Below are 21369 nucleotides of genomic sequence, written 5' to 3'. Positions count from 1 at the left end.
GAGGACAGGTAGCGGGAGCAAGAGGAGTGGTTGCGGGATCAAGATGATAGGTGGCATCAGCGTGATGAGAGGAGGCAAGAAGCAATGCTGAGGGTACTGGAGGATCAAACTGATATACTCTGGCGTATGGTTGAGATTCAGGAAAGGCAGCAGGAGCACAGACCACCACTTCAGCCCCTGTGTAACCAGCCGCCCTCCTCCCCAAGTGCCATAGCCTCCTTACCCAGATGCCCAAGAATGCGGTGTGGGAGCCTCCGGGCCCCCAACCGCTCCACTCCAGAGGACTGCCCAAGCAACAGAAAGCTGGCATTGAATAAGTTTTGAAGTGCAGTGTGGCCTTGTCCTTCCCTCCTCCCCTCCACCCCCACCCCACCCGGGCTACCTTGGCAGTTATCCCCCCATTTGTGTGACAAATTAATAAAGAATGCATGAATTTGAATCAACAACTTTATTGCCTCTGCAAGCAGTGATCAAAGGAGGGTGGGGAGGGCAGTTGGCTTACAGGGAAGTAGAGTGAACAAAGGCAGCAGGTTTTCATCAAGGAGAAACAAACAGAACTTTCACATCATAGCCTGGCCAGTCATGAAAGTGGTTTCAAAGCTTCTCTGTTGTGCAGTTCTCCCTGCTGTGCTCTTCTAACTGCCCTAGTGTCTGGCTGCATATAATCAGCTGCCAGGCGATTTGCCTCAACTTTCCACCCCACCATAAACGTCTCCCCCTTACTTTCACAGATATTGGGGAACACCCAGCAAGCAGTAATAATGATGGGAATATTGGTTTCGCTGAGGTCTAACTAAGTCAGTAAAGTGCGCCAGCACACTTCTAAATGTCCAAATGCACATTCTACCACCATTCTGCACTTGCTCAGCCTATAGTTGAACAGCTCCTGACTACTGCCCAGGATGCCTATGTACGGCTTCACGAGCCATGGCATTAAGGGGTAGGCTGTGTCCCCAAGGATAAGAGGAGGTTACTCACCTTGTGCAGTAACTGACGTTCTTTGCAGCAGTACTCATAGCGGCCACGCATGCTTAGAACCTGTCACTCACTCTGAGTATATCACTAGTGAGCATGCGCGGCCAGTACCCTCAGTTCCTTCTCTACAACGGAGGCTACCCCAACTCCGAAGTAGAGGGGAGAAGGGTGGGTAGTGGAGCACCCACAGGGACACTCATCTCGAAGAACGTCAGTTACTGCACAAGGTGAGTAACCTCCTCTTCTTCTTCGAGAGAGATGTCCCTGTGAGTGCTCCACTCTAGGTGACTTCAAAGCAGTGCATCTCAAGGAGGTAGGGACTTCGGATCTGGCAGGAATGCCGCAGACAATACTGCCCTGCCTAATCTAGTGTCAGAGAGAGGGCCTTGAGTAAGGGCATAGTGAGTAACGAATGTATGGTGGGAGGACCAGGTGGCCGCCCTACAAACGTCAGACAAGGGTACTTTGCGTAGGAAGGCTACAGAGGTAGATACAGATCTAGTGGAATGTGTCCTGATCAATGCTGGATGTGTAATGTTCTTTATCTGATAACAGAGACGTATGCAATCAGAGATCCATTTCAAAAGCCTCTGGGTAGAGATAGCCACGCCCTTGGAATGGTCCGTGATGGAGACAAAGAGTCTAGGAGAGTTTCTGAAGGGTTTAGTTCTGTCCAGATAAAAGGATAAGGCCCTACGCACATCAAGTCTGTGCATTGTGACCTCGAAGGAGTTTGCATGTGGTTTCGGGAAGAAAGTTGGTAGGCGTATTGGTTCATTGAGGTGAAATGAAGCATGAACTTTTGGAAGGAATTTCAGGTGTAAACCTAGAGTAACTTTGTCCTTGAAAAAGAGCATATATGGTGGATCTGCCATAAGGGTTGCTATCTCGCCCGCCCATCTGGCGGAGGTAATGGCCACCAAAAAGGCTGTTTTCATCGAGAGGTGCAAAAGGGAGCAGGTGGCTAAGGGCTCAAAGGGTTGATGGTTTAAACAGGACAATACCAGGTGAAGATCCCATGGAGGAGTAGGTGGTTGAACATCTGGATACAGGGTTTGGAGACCCTTCAGAAAACCGTTTGGTGATGGGAACCTGAGCGAAAACCGAGGTATTGTCAACTGTACTGTGAAAGGTCGTGATGGCAGCTAAGTGGGACCCTGAATGGAGCTGGATGACAGGCCAGATTGCTTCATGTCCAATAAATAATCGAGTATACAGGGAAGAGGTGCAGAGGTCGGAGGCAGCCGCTTGGTTGAGCACCATTTTTGTAAATCTTTTCCACTTTCGGGGTAGGTGATGCGGGTGGATTGCGTTCTGCTGTGCAGGCAGTACCCTCTGTACTTGGCCAGAGCAGTCTAGTTCTTGCTGGGAGAACCATGCAGGTACCAAGCTTTGAGGTGAAGCATGGAGAGATTGGGGTGAAGAATCCGGCCGTGCTGCTGTGATAGGAGGTTGGGGATCAGAGGGAGGGAGATCGGAGGTTGAATTGACATTCTGGTGAGGAATGGAACCACGGTTGTCTGGACCATGACGGTGCGATCAGGATTATCGTGGCACGATCCGTTCGTATCTTCGTGAGGACCCTGTTGAGCAATGGTATTGGGGAAACGCATAAAGCAAGGGTCGTGCCAGGGGATCATGAATGCATCCCCTAGGGAGTGTTTGCCCAGAGTCCTGCCCTGGAACAGAAGTTGAGGCATTTGTGTGTTGTCTGGGGTCGCGAAGAGATCTATGGTTGGGTGATCCAAGTGCGGAATATGTGGAGAATGATTTTGTCGTCTATCTCCCATTCATGCTCTGAGGGAAAGAGTCTGCTTAGCTCGTCGGCAGTGGTGTTCAGGACGCCGGGAATGTACGCAGCTGATATATGGATGCGATACGCAAGGCACCAATTCCAGAGTTCATGGCCTCTGAACAAAAGGAGTGGGAAGGAGCCCCCCCTTGGTCTGTTGACGTAGAACATGCAGGCAATGTTGTCTGTCATTATGCGTACATGTTGATTCCTGATTAGTGGGAGGAAACGACAGCAAGCATTTCGGATAGCTCGAAGTCTAGAATGTTTATGTGTAGGGAGGTCTCGGAAGGAGACCATAGGCCGTTGGACTGTATGGTGGGAGATATGGGCCCCATCCGGTGAGGGATGCGTCGGTTGTCATCATCACCGTGGGTGGGAGTCTGGAGAAAGGGGACTCCAGAACAGAGGTTGTCGGGGGCTGTCCACCATATGAAAGAGTCCTTGACCCGGTAAGGAATGGTCAATGGTTTGTGTAGTGAGTGAACGTTTGGTTTGTAAACCGTGGCCAACCAGGCTTGGAAACACCTCATGAGACCCAGTTTTCTGTGTTCGCGAGGGAAGACTGTGAGGGTGATTCAGATCGCACTGCACAGCAGCCTGTAGTTCAAGAGTTTCCTGCTCACTGGAGGAAGGCTGCTCGACCCTGAGGTCATGTATGGAACGCATCCCCAACAAAGGCAATTGTAAGTGTAGGTGAACACATAGGAGGTCACTGAGTGGTAATATTGTAACGGTGGGGCAGTCGTAGGCAAAGGCAGAATAGAATCTCGTTTGAAGGAAAACAGGCCTGGACACCCAGAGTTTGTAATCTTGGCGTCGTGACCAAGTTAGCGGTCAGTGAATGCGCCGGTGCGCAGGCGGGTGCCATTCTATTAATAGCAGCGCTGCGGTGCCTCTGTGGTGCCCCTGAGTTTCTGTGCCGATTCCGTTGCGGTGCCGATAGGTTGCCACAATCGAGGCAGGCAACTGAAAGCCTGTCGCCTCGGCACCAGCCAGCCTCCCGTGCGCCGAAAAGCCACCGTGGGTTTGGTCGTTGGGCGCGCATTCATTGCTGGTGCGAAGAGTGCCACAATCGAGGCAGGCAACTGAAAGCTGTCGCCTCGGCACCAGAGCCTTGCGCTGCCACTGAAAGCCACAGGCGGGCTTTAGCGCGTACCGAGGAGCCCCTCCTCAAACACTCAGCGCGGGGAAACTGACGAGCTGACCGGGAGGTTTGCCGCGAAGCTCCGTTGCTTGTAAGCTCTCTTGTGGCTGATTTCTTTAGGTTTTGTGGGTGTGTGGCGCGGTGCGCCGTGTGTGCTGTTGGATAAGCTGGGTCCTGGAGGCAGAGTCCGAGTCAGGTCAGGTAGATGCAGGGATTTTTGAAGTAAAAGAAGTTTTAACTCCCTGTCCTTTTTCTATATCTAGAGCTTAACTTGGTGCATGTGAGGGCATTTTTGAGGAATATGGGTCTCCCCCAAGCAGTTTATACACTTGGAGTGCCATCAAAGAGGGATAGCTTCCTTACAAGAAGAGCAGCGCTTACACCTGTGGAGCAGGCAATATTGGAAGCGCGACCAGGGGAAGAGAGAGAATTTTTTTTTTTTAAACTAGTAGGAAAAAAGGTATGGTAACACTAACAGTAAAAACAGAGAAAAATAGCTAACTCAGAATACTAAGATAAAGAAAGAAAATACTTAAAGAGAGCTGCTGAGCTCTGTCTCAAAGCCGGGCGTCCGTAGAGAAGGAACTGAAGAGAGGGTAGGGGCCGCGCATGCTCTCTAGTAACACTCTCAGAATGAGTGACAGGTTCTAAGCATGCGTGGCCGGTAGGAGTACTGCTGCAAAAAATCTCCGATCGAAGGCGCAGGGGCGCACCGACACCTAAAGTGGAGCACCCACAGGGACATCTCTCGAAGAAGAAGGTTTACTTACTCCCTTTCTAGTCCTGTTTGTACAGCAGAAACAACCCAGCTAAACAGTAAGTGAGGTTGTCCTATATATCAACAGAATTGTTTCAAAATGCCCTGTTACGCCAGAGAAAACTGACAGAAGAGAATGGGGTGCAGAGGTGCAACAAGGAAACACACTCTGCTTGACTCTCAGAACTCTGAGTTTGCAGAGTTGACAGTTAGAAAAAAGTATCTTTTCACGTGTAAACAAAAGATGTTTGCTCTGGGAATCATCAAAAGAGGATAAACGTGGAACCCCGAGATGCCACTTTAAAAGAGTTAGTCTTCAGAGTAAAGTCACACTGTTCAATATCAGTACTAATCACCAAAATATAAATGTTTGCAGTGTTGATGTAGTCCTGCTGGTCCCAGGATATTAGAGACAAGATTTTGAGTTACACAGAGCTCTTCAGGTTTGAAGAAGAGCTCAGTGTAGCTCAAAAGCTCATCTCTTTCACCAGTACAAACTGGTCCAATTAAAAAAAAAACCAAACCTTGGGAATTGAGAGAAGTTGTGATGAACTGAAGTTTAGTTACAGCTGATCTGTTATAGGGATAAATGAGTGTCTGTCCATAAAATGTAAAGCATTGTATTAATCCAAACAGCTGTGTACAGTAGAGATGACAAATATTCAATTTCTCCTTAACATCAGACTATTGATTTTTTTTTTTTTTTTTTTGCACGGGGGAGGAGAGGGAAATGGAGCACAACTACTCAACTACTCTTAGGGTGTTAAGAGCTACAAGCAGAAGTTCAACTTCACACACTTTTGCACATGTGCAAACAAAAACAATTGCTCATTAGTCACATTAGAACTCAGACAAGTTGTTAAAATTTGCCATCTCTTCCTTTTTTCAGAAGATATCCCACGTTTGACAGTATCATCTCAAAAACTTGGCTTGCAGCACATTTAAGTATCTGAAACAGACACAGTGCAATACACATGCCATGCACGACATCTTCAGTTTGTCTTGCAGAATAAACTATTAAAGATGGTAATCCTGCCTTTGCATGATCTGAAAGATTTAAATGTGGCCTACAGCCTGCATCTGAATTAATGCCGAAGGGGACAAGGAGTCAGTCCCTTATATAACTCTATCTGCTAGACTGGTCCAATGAACCTAAACCTGTCCTGCATGCAGAGGGGCACTCAAATTAGTAGCATACACTAGGTACACAGCTTAATAGCTAGAAGTCACTTCCAGTCTCATCCTTCTGCAATGTTTTACAGATACAAAAATGAGAACTTTAAAAAATTAAACTCAATCCATGGTGAAAAGGCAAGTAGTTTATATTCTGCCTCATTTTATTTTGACAGATTTACTAATTGTGATAGCAAAAGATGAGACAGATGCATGAGCCCCAACACCACAAGGGAATTACCTATTCCTGTCATACTGAAACATCATTTCCTTTCATTCACCCCTCACTTCCAACTCAAACTAATACTTTGACTATACTAGTCTGTCTGCAATTTTGTTATCAAATAATTGCAAGAAGATGACAGGACCATATATCCTACCTAGTAACGGTGCCAACATATATAAAAATTCCCACCTAAAAATATGTTAGATTCAGTTATGGTTGCTAGACTGCATAAAAAGGAAGGAACTAAAAACTTAAATCATTCAATACACCATTTATGCTCCCTTTTTAACCCTAATTACTACTTTTGCACAACTCACAGCCCACATGTAGCTCCACGAACGCTGGCCATGTGATCTGATGAATAGCAGAGTTAGTGTGTCTTTCATACATTACAAGGCATGCAGCTTTGCACGGTTCTGTAGGGCTCTGCCTCAGCTCCCTCACATGCCAGGCAGAATGTCTGTGCCAAAGCACTGGTACATCAAGGGCTCCAAGCTTCTATCCTACACAAGTTCTTATACCTGCCACATCAGCACAGCATAAGTGCCTTCCAGTCATGCATTAAGTACCGTAACAACTAGATGTAATGTGTGGTTCGTTTTTTTTCTTGCGTGGCACTACAGCCTCAGTGTGTTGGGGCAGCAGTGCTGAGGGAGCCCTTCAAGCACCAATGTCGTGGCACAGCACTCTGGGCTCTCCTCACAACCTTAGTTCCCTGCATGCTTATGGACAGAGCCCCTTGCTCAAATGCTCCTAACTCCTCAAAGTTCTGCTCAACCCCTATTTACTCTGCTTACCCCCCACATCTCTAGTCACACTACTTGTATCCCTACTTGCCCCCATGTCCCCCCCAAAGCCTCACCGCATGCCTCCACCTACATATCTAGCAACCCTGCTCAACAGAAGTACATGTAGAGCACAGCGAATCACATACTTGGTGTCAACTGCACGCCAAGATTCAGGGAGACAGTCTGGCAGCACTGGAATACTGAAATAGCTGATGGATCTAAACAGTTCCATCAGTGAGTGATTATCCCAAAAAAGGAAAAATGTGTTATCTTTACATTTTAAAATTCCAGGAGTGGCTTATGGCCAAGATGAGATCAGATTATGAAAGAATTTTGGAACTTGTGGGAAGTATGGTTGTATAATAGTGAATGCAAAAGAAAGTGAGGAAAATAGGAGCATTTTAAAATCTTTTCTTTGCAAAAGTTAGTAATTTTTTCACTAAAATAAATTTCACAGAAAATGCAACTTTTCTCTGAAGAGTCACTGCATCAGATCTGGACACTAAATTAAATGCAAAAGCATTACACAGAGGGTTTTGAGTCCTGTTTTAAGCAAAAATTTCAGTGCAACCTTATCAATGAAGTCCTGTTGATACTGCTGTAATACCACGTGAAAATGCCAGCATGACCAACATGAGCATTTTTATAATGTCCATTAAATACATAATGGGCAGTGAAGCCCAAGCCCCAAAGCTCCCTGGAGTTCATACTTATGGTATTGGGTATTGACTGTTCATTTAAAAATAAACCAAACAAGGTAATAAAACAGGATCACTTGTCTGCATAAGAGACTCAGGACTAGAACAGTAAGGGTGTCAGGAGTCAGGTGCTTTGGTAAAGCCTAGTCCATTGAACCTAAACCTTTCCAGAGGTCAGAGAATTCCACATACAGATGTGCTGACATAGCTGCAAAGGCAGCCTGTGGGTCATTGCCTATATACACCTCTACCCCGATATAACGCTGTCCTCAGGAGCTAAAAAAAAATCTTATTGCGTTATAGGTGAAACCGCATTATATCGAACTTGCTTTGATCCGCCAGAGTGCTCAGCTGCACCCCTCCAGAGAGCTGCCTTACCGCGTTATAGCCGAATTCGTGTTATATTGGGTCACGTTATATCGGGGTAGAGGTGTATTTCTTTTTTAAAAAACAGCAAATTATTCACTTGGAATTATTAATCATATGCCCTTCCTGAACACATCCATTGGGTCATTACCTTCTCGTCCAAATCTATCAAGTCCCACTTGTGTAACTATGTCTATAAGAAATCAGCCAATTCATAATGACTCACAAGGTCAGATGTGGCTAGTTGGAACTTGTAACTAGTTAAAAAAGGAAAATTTATGTAACAACTGTATATTTTATTGTTGTTCTTCTCACCACCCCCTTTTTGATGTCAATTTTCTTTTTAAAACTACATACTCTGTGTTTCAGTAGAGGTTTCATTGCACTTAGCACCCTAGGGTCCCAATACTAACTGAGGCCCTAAGGGTGCTACAACAATATTTCAAAAATATTAAGAGCAGGAATATCTGGATATCAGGGCCTAGAGAAGGTCTCTTCCCTAAGAGAAATTTACTGACTGCTACGGCCAGCTTGCTTAGCCTAATGAGTGCTTTAAAAAAAAAAAAAAAAAAGGACTTCTCACACAAAGCCTGACAGCTATGATTACAGCCTTAGCTGAAAAATAAGGATCTGGGTAACTACCGGCAATTATACTCAGCTCTGAAAATTACAGAGGGAACCTTGCCCAGTGGCACTCCCTCACCCCCCATCCATTACAGGTGCATTGTCCCACTGCCTGTGGCCTTGTCTACCCTACAGGAAAAAGTTCATCTAACCTATGCAATTTGAGTTACGTCAATAGCATAACTCAAGTCGACAGCTTGGATCCACTTACTGCAGGGTCCACACTATGCAATGTTGATGGGAGACGCTCTCCCATTGACTCCTTTTACTCTTCTCGATCCGGTGGAGTACAGGAATCGACGGGAGAGTGATCTGTGGCCGATTTAGCAGGTCTTCACTAGATTTGCTAAATCGACCAACGATGTGTCGACTCCCCCCGTTAAGTATAGACAAGCTCTGTGGAGACAGGTACAGGAGTGGGGAACAGGTCTGGATGAGGGTGAAACAGTGTATGGAGGGGAACGATCAGGTTTAGCTAGCTGTCCTAAACCAGACAGAGACCTCCAATTTATTCTAGGAAGACTGCAAATGCAGACAAAAGACATTTCATTTGTCCACATGGTCAGACCCTGCAGCTTCCAGCTCTAGTGCGTTTCATTATTAAAAGACCTTTTGTTACATAATCTTTTTTATCCCAGGCCCCAACTGTATCAAATCCTAAATTAAACACACTTTAATGCATGCAAATAAGCTAAAGAAAAAGGATTCAGATTGCAGAAAAATATAATTAAGTAGGCAAATTTAACCCAGAAGGTCAAAACCATTATTAGCCAGTGTGTGAGAGGTTGCAAAGAACACAAAGGGAAAGATGCGCACACCACACACATACATAATGGCATTAAATGAGGCACTCAAGTCTCCTTTGCAATTAACTTGGGGGAACAGCTCATTGGAAATTTTAAAAAGTTTACTTCTGCTAGCCTGACATCAGGTCAGAAAAGCTTTGATTTTATCAGGCCCAAAGATCTCCTGGCCTTGACTGTGCTCTAAACCATGCAGAACAGCAAGCTATTGGTGCATTGACAAGCCAATGTCCTTATAGTAATGCCAGTGAACACCAAACTGTTTTTGAACAAGGATATGCATATTAAATGATTTAGAATATATGATCTGTCACTGGATGGTAGAAAAGGGGACAGGGGTTTGGATTCTCCATAGCATTGACTGGTGAGTCAGAGCTACCCAGGCTCTCTGGGTATGTCTACACTGCAATACAACACCCATGGTTGGCCTGCGTCAGCTGACTCGAGCTTGGTGTGTGGGGCTGTAAAACTGCAATGCACACGTTTGGGCTTGGGCTGGAGCCTGGACTTGGGGACCTGCAAGAGGATGCCAGAGCCCATGATCCAGACCAAGCCCAAATATCTGCACTGCAGTTTTATAGTCCCACACACCAAGCCAGAATCAGCTGACAGGCCAGCCACGGGTGTTGTATTGTAGTGTTGACCTATCTTTTATGCCAGGATTTCCAGAAACCTCACATGGGAACAAGGGGTTAAATAAATGGATTGTGTTTTAAAAAAAAATAAAAATTTGTAAGTGAATTTCACTTCACTTGAAGGAAAAATCATGCTAGCTAAAACTAGGTATAGCGAAAGGAAACAATGTATAATATCAAAATCTGTTCTTCAGTTCTGTCCTGCAGCACATGCTGCTATAACAGTTCTGGAGCTCTCCTGAGCCAAGAGTGTCCATTACACATAATTGCTTGATGGTTTGGGGATAATCCGGAGACTACATTCATTCTCATTTGTTAATCTTTTAGCCAGGATTAGAATCCAGATCCCAAAAGCTGAACATCAAATGCATTAAATCGATTCCAGCAAACCTCAAATAGTGACCTGGTAACACTAGACTTTTATGATGTCCCTGTACTTCAGATACAATGAATCCTGTTTATTGGATGCCGAAATATTTTCCATCTCCCTAGTAACATACTGCACTGACTTACCCTATTCCATTCCATAGCTTACAATGGTAACTTTTGTCTGTCTAACAGAAGCATGCTCATTTTTAACAGATGGCAAAGCAAAAAAGACAAACAAAACAAAACAAAAAAACCTCTGCCTACTCATGGTGCTACTTAGCAGTGTGCATATCAGGGAAGCGAGTGCATGGAATCTGTAGAGACTGATAATTTCTTCACATTGTAGGACCATAAACATTTCACTAAGGAGAGAAGCTGTTGAGTAAAGTTTATCATATTTGAAGACAACTCAATCATTTTTGTTGAGCATTAAGTCTTGCCACAGATTACTCTCTATTCAGAGCAATGAATAGGAAATCAGGTTCTCAACAGGTTCTCAACAGCTGGAGGGGATTTTATCTTTAAGCCCAATTCATAGGACAAGTGAAATCACCTCTCCTTTATAATGAATAATTTTGATACAGTTGGCATCAGTTTTGCACAATGGCTGTAAAAAATCTTCAGATAAAATACCACTGTCACTTCAATTTCAGTTAACACTCAATGTCATTTTGAATGCATGTGGAGATTACCAATAATATATGATCAAAAAGGAAAGAAAATTCCAGCAATAACAGAAATGCATTAAGATACCAAAGATTCTAATAGCAAAAGGTAAGTTTAATCTAGTATTTGTGCTTCAACGATACAAGTGAACAAAACTCTGTTGAGAGACATGGTATTTGCCTGGATATCCTTCAGCTGCATAAATATTAGAAAAGCCAACTTGAAGAAGATAGGAGGGGTGAAAGAAGAAGTATTTCGCCTATATTTGATTACATGTCTAATCTATATCATCCTCTCTGGACTAGTGCCCTTTAAATATTCCTCCTGCACACCTGTTGATTTACTCCTCAATAGAAGTCATGGCGACTGAACCCCGAGCGAATGGCAATGATATCTTGCCATTTTATTGGCCTGTGTTGGACCCTAGTTAAAGTATAGTAATATAAAAAAAATTAGAGTAGAATACAGTTGTTAAAAGAAATCTGTTTTAGATACTTGATCCACATTAAGTGAATTTCTCTCCTGAAATTTGTTGAATGAATCTGTGTAACAAGCCTAAGGCCAAAATACCAATTATCTAAGGCCTGAATATGCAAGGCTACATCTACACTACCTGCCGTATCGGTGGGTTACAATCGATTGCTCGGGGATCGATATATCGCGTCTCATCTAGACATGATATATTGATCCCCGAGCGCGCTTATATCGATTCCGGAACTCCACCAACCCCAACGGAGTTCCGGAATCGACAGGGGGAGCCGCGGACATCGATCCCGTGCAGTGAGGACGGGTGAGTAATCCGATCTTAGATATTCGACTTCAGCTACGTTATTCACGTAGCTGAAGTTGCGTGTCTAAGATCGATTTTTCCCGGTAGTGTAGACCAGCCCCAAGTAACCGATAAGAATGCTGTTACGGGAGAGTAAGTCTGTACCAAGGGATAATAATAACTTTGGGAAAAACAATGATGTTTTTTTAAGCCATACCCACTGATCCTCTCATCCCTTGAGAAACTTGATTAGGCCTATGTAAATCTTTTAGCAATAAAAAGAGGAAGACAAGAATTAAATCAAACCCGTTAAATCTGGATGTAAGAATGCTGAGTGCATGGGAGCGAGTGTTTATGACAGGTAGATAATTGATCAGAAACTAGTACCAACCAAAACTTAAGACTCACAACCATCAATGGACTGAAGATAAGACAGGGCGGAGGCAACTGGATGACCCCCAGAAGGCATGCTGGAACCCACCCAAGTCCATCAAGGAGAGATACAAGACTCGAAGATAATGTATACCTATCATGGATGTACCATCTGCTGATCAAGCTGATTAATGGTTACCCCAATTACGAACTGAGCATGATGAAGCAACTTCCGTAGACATACACTGAGGCAAAGATCTACAAGAACAGGACCAGGGGACTGAGCTTTTTGAGTCTAGTCCTGCGACCACCCTCCGGGAGCATCGGATGAGCATCTGACACAACTCGGCTCCACTCTCATGTCCAAGCCACCTGGCCAGTGACTTGGCATGAGCAACTCTCAAGCTGGTAACTATAACAACCATTGCAGAACCTGTGTGAATGTTTGTGAGAGTGAATGATTATAACAGCTGTCAAAACTATTTTGTAATATTTGCAATAAAACGTGGTGTTTTCCCTTGTCTCTCTTATAAGATCCTGTTGGTATTATTTTATTAGTAATCTGATTCTTCAAAACAGATTAACACAGACAGTAAGAAAGGACTGGACAGAACACAATGGACTTCTGAAGAAAGGAACTATTTGTTTTACCAGGACTGAATACTACGGATTTCAATTTACAGTGAACTGGTTTATGTTTTTATCAGTAATAGAAAAGATAATTAATGGTAATATCTAGATATGGTCATCTACAATTGTAGATCATGACTTCAAATGAACTGTTGCTGTAAGTAGTAGCATTTAAGAAAATATGCACATATAGTATGTGTTTTTTCTGTATGGGGAGGGGCAAAGGGAGAGAAAACGTGGCACAATGTGTGTCAGACTACTTCAATAACTTGTGTCTCAGGAAAACTGGGTTCAGATTTAGATTCACTGCATGAAATTCATGTAACAATCTCAACCTCTCTCAGTGTACACTTGAGAATATCACAAAACCACCACGCAACATGACAGTCTGCTCAGAAACACGTAATCACTTATGGTGCTTTATAGTTTCAAACCTCTGCATAGAAATTAGTCCTCACAGCACCTATCTGAGAAAGGTAAATATAATTCTCGGTTTACAGATGAAGCAATTGAAGCACAAAGAAGGTAAGTGAGTTGTCAAATGTCACCCAGAAAGTCAGTGGCACAAGTGAAATTAGAAACCATAAGTTCCTGGAGCTCAGGCCCATTGAACTACAGTGGCCTGGTCTACACTACACAGATAGGTCAACGTAAGGCATCTTATGTCAACCTAATGTCATCTGCGTTTACGCTACCAGGATCCTTCCATCGACGTAACTCACCTGCTACGATGACTTAATTACGCCACATCCATGAGATGCATAGTGCTTAATTCTACATAGTTAGGTCGACGTAGTGGCAGCATAGATGCTTATGTCGACTTATCTGGCCTCCAGGAGATGTCTCACAATGCTCTGCTGTGACCACTCTGGTCACTGTTCTCAACTCCACTGCCCAGCAGCCAGGTACACAGGAAACAGTCCCTCCCCTGTTAAACAACCAGGAACTTTTGAATGTTAATTTCCTGTTTGTTCGGCGTGGAAAGCTCACCTGCCCAGCTGATCATTCCAGCTCCACACTCCAAACATTCTCCTGCCTGGAGTACACAGGAGGTGGTGGATCTTCTGGGTCTGTGAGGAGAAGAGGCTGTGCAGGCACAGCTCCGATCCAGCCGTAGAAACAGACATATACAAGCAGATCACTCGCGGCATAGGGGAGAAGGGCTACACCACGGACACACAGCGGTGCCATGTGAAAATCAAAGAACTACGGCAGGCATAGCAGAAGGCAAGGGATGTGAACAGTTGCTCTGGTTCAGTACCGCAGACCAGCCATTTTTACAAGGAGCTGCATGTTATTCTCAGCTGCGACCCCATCACGACCCCCAAGAGCAGTGTAGTACCTCTCAGGAGTCGGAGACATGGGCCACCGCAGACAACACAGAGGAGATAGTCTTGGACAAGGAAGAGGAGGAGGAGAATGGGAAACAGTTGAGTGCTGGATCCATTGTCTCAGAGAGCCAGGAGCTATTTATAACCCCAGAACAGTCCAGCCAGTTGTAGCAGAGCAGCATGTCTGAGAGTGATGCCAGGGAAGGAACCTCTGGTGAGTATGCAATTCCAATTAATATTTTGGAGTCACATGTTCTTATATTCTACTTTTTATTTAAAAAAAAACAGTTGAGGTAGAGTGGCTATTTGCTTCCCAGTGGCTGCACCAGATAGGCAGAGGGTGCCCCACGAAAAAAGACTGTTTATGTACACAGGGATGTCCTGGGATTCCTTCCTAGAGATCTCCAGGAAACTTTCATGGAACTACTCTGCAGTCCTTTGCAGAAGGTTTCTGGGAAGGACTGCCTTATTTCTTCCACTGCACTAGGACACTTTCCCACCCCACTCCAGCATTAATTCGCCAAGCATCATTGCAGTACACAGCATGGCAACATGAAGTTCTGATCTATACCTGGATGCTTGCAGCAGCTGTTCCCCTGCCACCTCTGTTACCCTCAGGAGCATATCACCAGCTAGGGTTACCTATGGGAGACGGTGGCAGTTTACATTTAAATTGCTCGACTTCCTCTGCAGAACAACATTCCAACATCACTACACTCACCCTCCTGCCCTCACACATGTTCCACTAGGTGAGTGGGGCCAGTGCAATATCCCTTTCACTCAATCCTGGAGGAGAGTGCCAAGAACAACAGCTGCACATATGCAGAGGTATGACAGGCAAGGCCGCTGTTCTTTTAAAGACAAGATGAATGAGTTCTCCCCTCCCAACTTTATTCCACCGTCTTCCCAAGATTTAATTCTTGTGACAGATCTTTCGGTGTCTATATCTGCATGCAAGGAAAGTCCAGATCTTGAAAATGAAATCTTTATTAATTCAAAGCAGAAGGGGAGGAGAGGGACAGAGAATCTGAGGCACTGGAGGTGATGTGCATGGAAAAGAAGCGTAGCAGTCACATCAAGGTTCAGATTATGGTAGGCCCAATACAGAAAAGCAAAGCACACATTACTGTGGATCATTATTAAAACAGGTTTTCAAAGCCTCCCTGAGAGACGCTGCTCCACACTGAGCTCTTCTTATAGCCCTGGTATCTGGCTGCTCAAAATTAGCAGACAGCCTATCCACCTCTACATTCCACTCCTGTGGAAACATCTCTTCCTTTGCTTCACAGGTATTATGAGGCACACAGCAGGCAACTATAACCATAGGGATTTTTTTTTTTCCCCACTGAGGTTTAACCTAGTGAGCAAACTGCACCAGCGACTCTTCAAATGGCCAAAGGCACCTTCAACCACCATTCTGCACTTGCTGAACCTATTGTTAAACTGCTCCTTGCTGGTATCCAGGAGTACAGCTCGATGAGCCATGGGAGTAAGGGGTAGGCTGGGTCTCCTAGGATAACTATTGGCATTTCAACGTCACCAATGGTAATTTTGCGGTCCGGAAAGAAACTCCCTGCTTGCAGCTTTCTGAACAGACCTATGTCTTAAAGATGCATGCATCATGCACCTTCCCAGACCATCCCATGTTGATGTCAGTAAAAAAACCTCCGATGATCCACCAGTGCTCACAACACAATAGGTAAGTATCCCTTTCTGTTTAGGTACTTTTTGGCAAGGTGGTCTGGTGCCAAGATAGGGAAATGCATGCCATCTATTGATCCACCAGAGTTAGGGAATCCCATTGTGGCAAAACCATCCACTATGTCCTGCACATTGCGCAGAGTCACTATCCTTCTTAGCAGAAGACTATTAATGGCCTTGCATACTTGGATCACAGCAACCCGCACAGTGGATTTACCAATTCCAAATTGAATCCCCACTGACTAGTAGCAGTCTGGCATTGCAAGCTTCCACACAGAATTTGCCACTCATTTCTCCACTGTCAAAGCAGGTCTCATTTTCATGTTGCTGATCAGCAGGGCTGAGGAGAGCTCCACACACAGTTCCCAAGTGGCCTTTCATATACAATAATTCTGCAGTCACTGATCATCATCCCATAACTGCATAACAGTGTGATTCCACTAGTCAGTGCTTGCTTCTCAGGATCAGAACCAGTGCTCTATTGTGTTAAGCTGCTGCACGACTGCGAATAGCAACGGGAATTGTTTCATTCCAGCAGGGCTACTTGAAGGGGGGCGATTCCTCTTGCAGCTCTGGAAATACTGCAGGATAAGGAGTGTAATGTTTGCGACACTTGCCACAATAGTACACAGTTGAGCAGGGTACACGCATCCCTGCAGATGCTGTATGCATAGCTATGCCCACTTTTTGGAAAAAAACATGAAATATGGATTGCAGACAAAATCAGGGGAGACAGAAAGCTGCATCATGGGATGTTGAAGCCACATTCCCAGTCACCCCTGCGACTGTTTTGGTCCCATGAAGCACTGCAAGCCCTTCCCAAAACCTCACTGCTCTCTGCATTGATAAAAGTGCTGCTATTGAGGACACGCTCCACCAACACAAGGAGTGTGTCGGGGACATACACAACCGACTTAAATTGACATCCAGCTGCCACAGTAAGTTTGTAGTTGAGACATGGCCACTGTCTCTTGGGAAAGGCCAGCCACTGGAATAGTAAAGCTTTCTGTGTGTCAGACTGAGCTGCTCTGGGCTCAGGATCAGAATGGCAAAAGTGATGCAGGTTATTACTGAAGTCTATGGCCTGGTCTACACTGGCGTAGCTGAAGTCGACGCATCTTAGATCAACTGACTCTGCATCCTCGCGGCCCGAGATCTACGGTCACTGCTCCCCCGTCGACTCCGCTTCCGACTCTTGCCCTGGTGGAATTCCGGAGTCAACGGGGAGCATGTTTGGGAATTGATGTATCGCGTCTAGACGAGATGCAATACATCGATCCCTGATAAATCGATCACTAACCGCCCGATCCAGCGGGTAGTGTAGACATACCATATGGCTGGAACAATACCTGAGAGAAAGCTTTTACAGCTTGCCAATGAACTATGCATCTCTAACCACAATTGTGCATTCACCCTAAAAGGTAAAAGGGTGACAAAAAATTTACATATTTTAGTTTTACAAGCACTTATAAACAAACATCAGCAAAGTCAACATAACGTGGACAGCTGTACACTGGCTAACTGCATGCTACGGATTGACAGACATAAGAGAAAACCCTAAGGGCACATCTACACTTACCGGGGATTGACGCTGCAGCGATCGACGCCTCGAGGATCGATTTATGCTAAATCAACCATAGATTGCTTTCCCGTCGACTCCTGTACTCCACCGGAACAAGAAGCATAAGGTAAGTCGACGGGAGAGCATCTCCCATCGACCCAGTGCAATGTAGACCCTGCAGTAAGTTGACCTAAGCTAAATTGACTCCAGCTACGTTATTCACAGTTCCTTTCACGTAGCTGGAGTTCCGTAATTTAGGCTGATTTACCCCAGTAGTGTAGACAAGGCCTAAGAGACAAAGTATCCATTTCAACCTGTGCATAGTGGCTGGTAAAACATTTGTTAGTTTGATAACAGGTTGCTAGCAAGTGCTGACCTGTGCGCTACCTCAGATTTTCATAGGTCTTCCAACAGAATTCAGAATACTTGTTTTGTAATGTAAACTCAGATGTGAGGCAAGAATTTCCTGTACAGTAACCAATTTTGCACTAGTGAAAACAAGTACACTGCAAAATGAACCCAAGCCCCTTCTTTTAATATGAATATGCTGCTTTTACTTTCAGCTCATCTCTTTCCTATTTTTACCACAGCTTGTGCAAATTGACCAGTCTCTTGGTATGTGCAAATCAACATACAAGTTCTGAAACACTGTATGGAAATGGAAGCACCACTCACTTTCAATTCTAAATGAAAGATTTTTTTTTATTCAGAAGAGATGTAACTCTTTCCACAAGTACACTCTTCATAAACTGTATCAGTTTCCACTGTTCGGTGGACATGAGGAGATCTCTAATTCAGTCAGAGCAGACTGCTGCACAGCATGTCTCTTTCAGCAGCATCAGGCTGACTGGCCGCAGAAAATCAAGCTTCCCAACCCAGGAGCTGTGGAAGAATCTATGCCAGACTCACACTTAGCAGTTTGGAGAACAATGCTAAGCTTCTGTCTATGGTGACATTCAGGAGGGATGCAATCACTTCCTTCCTCTGAATTGTATTTACATGCTCTCCGCAGATTGCAGGCCAAAGGAATTTTTATGGATCTGAACCAATCCTTCTTCCCAATCTCTCTCTCTTATCTTCCTTCTAATATATCTCATTATTATGAGTAAGTGGGAAACAATGCCATTGTCTTCTCCGCCAGCTCCCCAGTCTGTGTCGACTATATTTGTCCCTTTAACTTAATATTCACTTCAGACACACTGAAGTGAATTTAAAAAACCTTAGCACACTGAACCCCTGGCAATGCAGTAAATCATTTGCTTCATTCCAAGTTCGGCAATCCGGAACAAGAGTTTGGGATAAAGTGATTATGGTATGCAATAAAATACAAAAGACTAAAGTAACTTTATAAAAAATCCTCTTTCAAATTGTATAATCAAAACACCTTGAAAGAGTGCTGCACAATCCTGTTTAGCTGCAACAACCCCGACGTTATGGGTAACCTTTAGCTGTGTTTAATAAGGATCCATTGTTGTATGAAATATAATTTGGTTTGGTTCAGATTTATTTTTAAATGACTCCCTGCTGTGCTGGGTATTTGTTTGTAGCTCATTCCTCAAAGCAGCTATTAATGTAATTCTATTTCCAGATTTATTCTGTTTGGCTAAATGGCTTGTTCTTTACAGGTACTTTCAATTAAGACTCACTGTGCCTTCCAAAGCAAAATCCATCTTTTACTCTGTAGGTACAGCGCCTAGCACACAGAAGGCAGTAGGAACAATAATAATCAGCAGCAGGTCAAGGTAAACCCCAACTAGGAATGAGCAACTCTTCTTCAAAGATGTAAAATAAAGGACACAAGACTAAGAAAAGTCAACTATTCATCAGATCTGCCTGAGTGCACTGTTTAATATGCAGCTTAGCATCAAGGTTTTTTTTTATTGCTTATGGCTGGGCAGCTTGACTGATATTAGACTGACCTGAAGCTACTGGATTATAATCCATTTTGATCCAGACCATAGGGGAGAGGATGTGAAACCTATAGTACAAGGCTCTGATACTAAAGTGATGGATACATTATAGAAGCATACACAAACAAAAGCTTTGTTGTTATAAAGCTAGGAGCATGACTAGTTCTGCATCAGTGCTTCCATTTCACTCAAAGGTGAAACTGTATGATCAAAATCTTAAAATTGAACGCTGGAAGGAAAAAAAATTAGTTTTATGTTTCCATTTCATTTGAACACTACAGAATGTTAAAAATCTGTTGTCTTGTGTCACTTGCGACTGGTAAATATATACAATCTGAACAAGGAATCAGCTTTATAAAACTGCAGAAGCTAATTTCATACAATGCAGCTACCTTTGCCGTAGCATTGGCAATGTTACCTGTTAAAAGGAAGGAAGGGAAAATAATGTTCAAACAAGAAGCTGTAGTATACTCAGAGTGGAGTTTTCAAAAATCTTCAGTGTGGGCCTAATTCTCCTCCCAGTGAAGTCAAAGGGAACTTTATTATTGACTTCAATAGGAACAGAGTTATTTCAACAATGAGTGCTTTTGAAAAATCCCACTCAAACCACACACTTTGAAGTCTCCCCTCCGTTTAGAAGAGCCTGTAACACCTCCTGTTTATACATATGGATTTCACACATAACTGTGCCTATATGGGGCAAAATTAGAGTGACCAGATGTCCCGATTTAATAGAGACAGTCCCGATTTTAGGGTATTTTTCTTATATTCGCTCCTATTACCCCTCAACCCATCCCATTTTTCACACTTGCTGTCTGGTCATCCTAGGCAAAATCCACTGCAGAACCATGTGAAATGTATCTTGTGGGCCTCAATCTGCGTCCTAGTCCTGGCAGAGATGTGTTAGTGGACTGTGCCCACTAACACATCTCTGCCAGGACTACTTCCAGCATTGAAGCCCCTCATCAGATTCAAAGAGCCACTTACTTAAACTGCTAGCAATTCTTCTGCAAAGGATATTCCTCTATTTCCATTTATGTTGAAATGTCACGAAAAATTATCACCAGCTAATTTCCAAGAGTTAGATGTAAATTGTTCTAAGATATTTTTGTTTTAAAGCTTACAACAGTAGCTGTCTTGTACTGACAGAAGGAGAACCAGGCTAAAGCATGGCATGCATTGTTATTCCTCAAGGATGGGCTTTTAAGAAACTCTCAGTTGGCATTAAGCCAATACCAATTGCTTTTGGAGAAAAAAATACACTCCAACTTTACAAAATTTCGGGTAAAGAATTACAGGCATATTGGGTACGTATTAACTAATTCATTCCAAAGATTTTATTTTAAAAAAAGAGTTTAATTGCTAAGTGTTGTTGATTTATGGAGTCTAAGCGGTGATTGCAAGAAACCGGCATTCCAGTAGTCTGTGTTAATTGGCATCAAAACTGTAGCTCAAAATTAAAAAGACCTGCCCCAGTTAAGGTCAAAGGTGGGATTAACTACTCACTTCCTGCTAATGGCTAATGCCAGAAATTTCATTAGGAACTAGAATTTTTGCCTGGTACCTGAAGGGAACACACACTTTTACTGGTTAATTCTTGCAAAAAATAAATAAATAAATAAATAAATAAAATCAAATCAATCAATAGGCTTCAGGGCCATTGCACTTCCAGGGCATTCATTCCTCGGTTAGTTGAGAGCATAGTTCAAAACCAACCTCATTTTTAAACCCTTTTTTAAACCCAAAGACTTTGCCATTTCATCCCACTCTTGCTTATCCACCACCAGTCTCCTGTACCAACCCTGAAAGCTTGTGTGGAGACAATCTTTTCATCTGTAGCTCCTATTCTTGAACCACTCCCTTTTATCTGCTTCACTTGACTTTCCATCTTTTTGCAAATCTCAGGGAGATGACATTTTCGCCCAGGAATACGACAATTTCTTTGTCTGCCTTTATTAAAACATGGCATAACTATATTTTCCAAATGTCCACAGGTTGGCCAGGACTGCCCAGAGGTTTTAAGCATTGGCCAAGGGGCACTCAGTCCCAACCAGAGCCATGGGCTCAGTTACTTAA

The 21369-nt window shown here is 43.9% G+C and overlaps 1 protein-coding gene and 1 non-coding gene across 3 annotated transcripts in view; both read right to left on the bottom strand.

The window, feature by feature from the left end:
• The window catches only part of COP1 (COP1 E3 ubiquitin ligase), a 212900-nt gene that overhangs the window by 26221 nt on the left and 165310 nt on the right, over positions 1-21369 (bottom strand). The gene's annotated exons all lie outside the window — the stretch shown is intronic.
• On the bottom strand, positions 8993-9129 carry LOC116839111 (small Cajal body-specific RNA 3). Its single transcript, XR_004377058.1, has one exon.

Source organism: Chelonoidis abingdonii, chromosome 7 (assembly GCF_003597395.2).
Source record: "Chelonoidis abingdonii isolate Lonesome George chromosome 7, CheloAbing_2.0, whole genome shotgun sequence".
Taxonomy (NCBI): Eukaryota; Metazoa; Chordata; order Testudines; family Testudinidae; genus Chelonoidis; species Chelonoidis abingdonii.
This window is presented reverse-complemented; position numbering and strand designations above follow the sequence as displayed.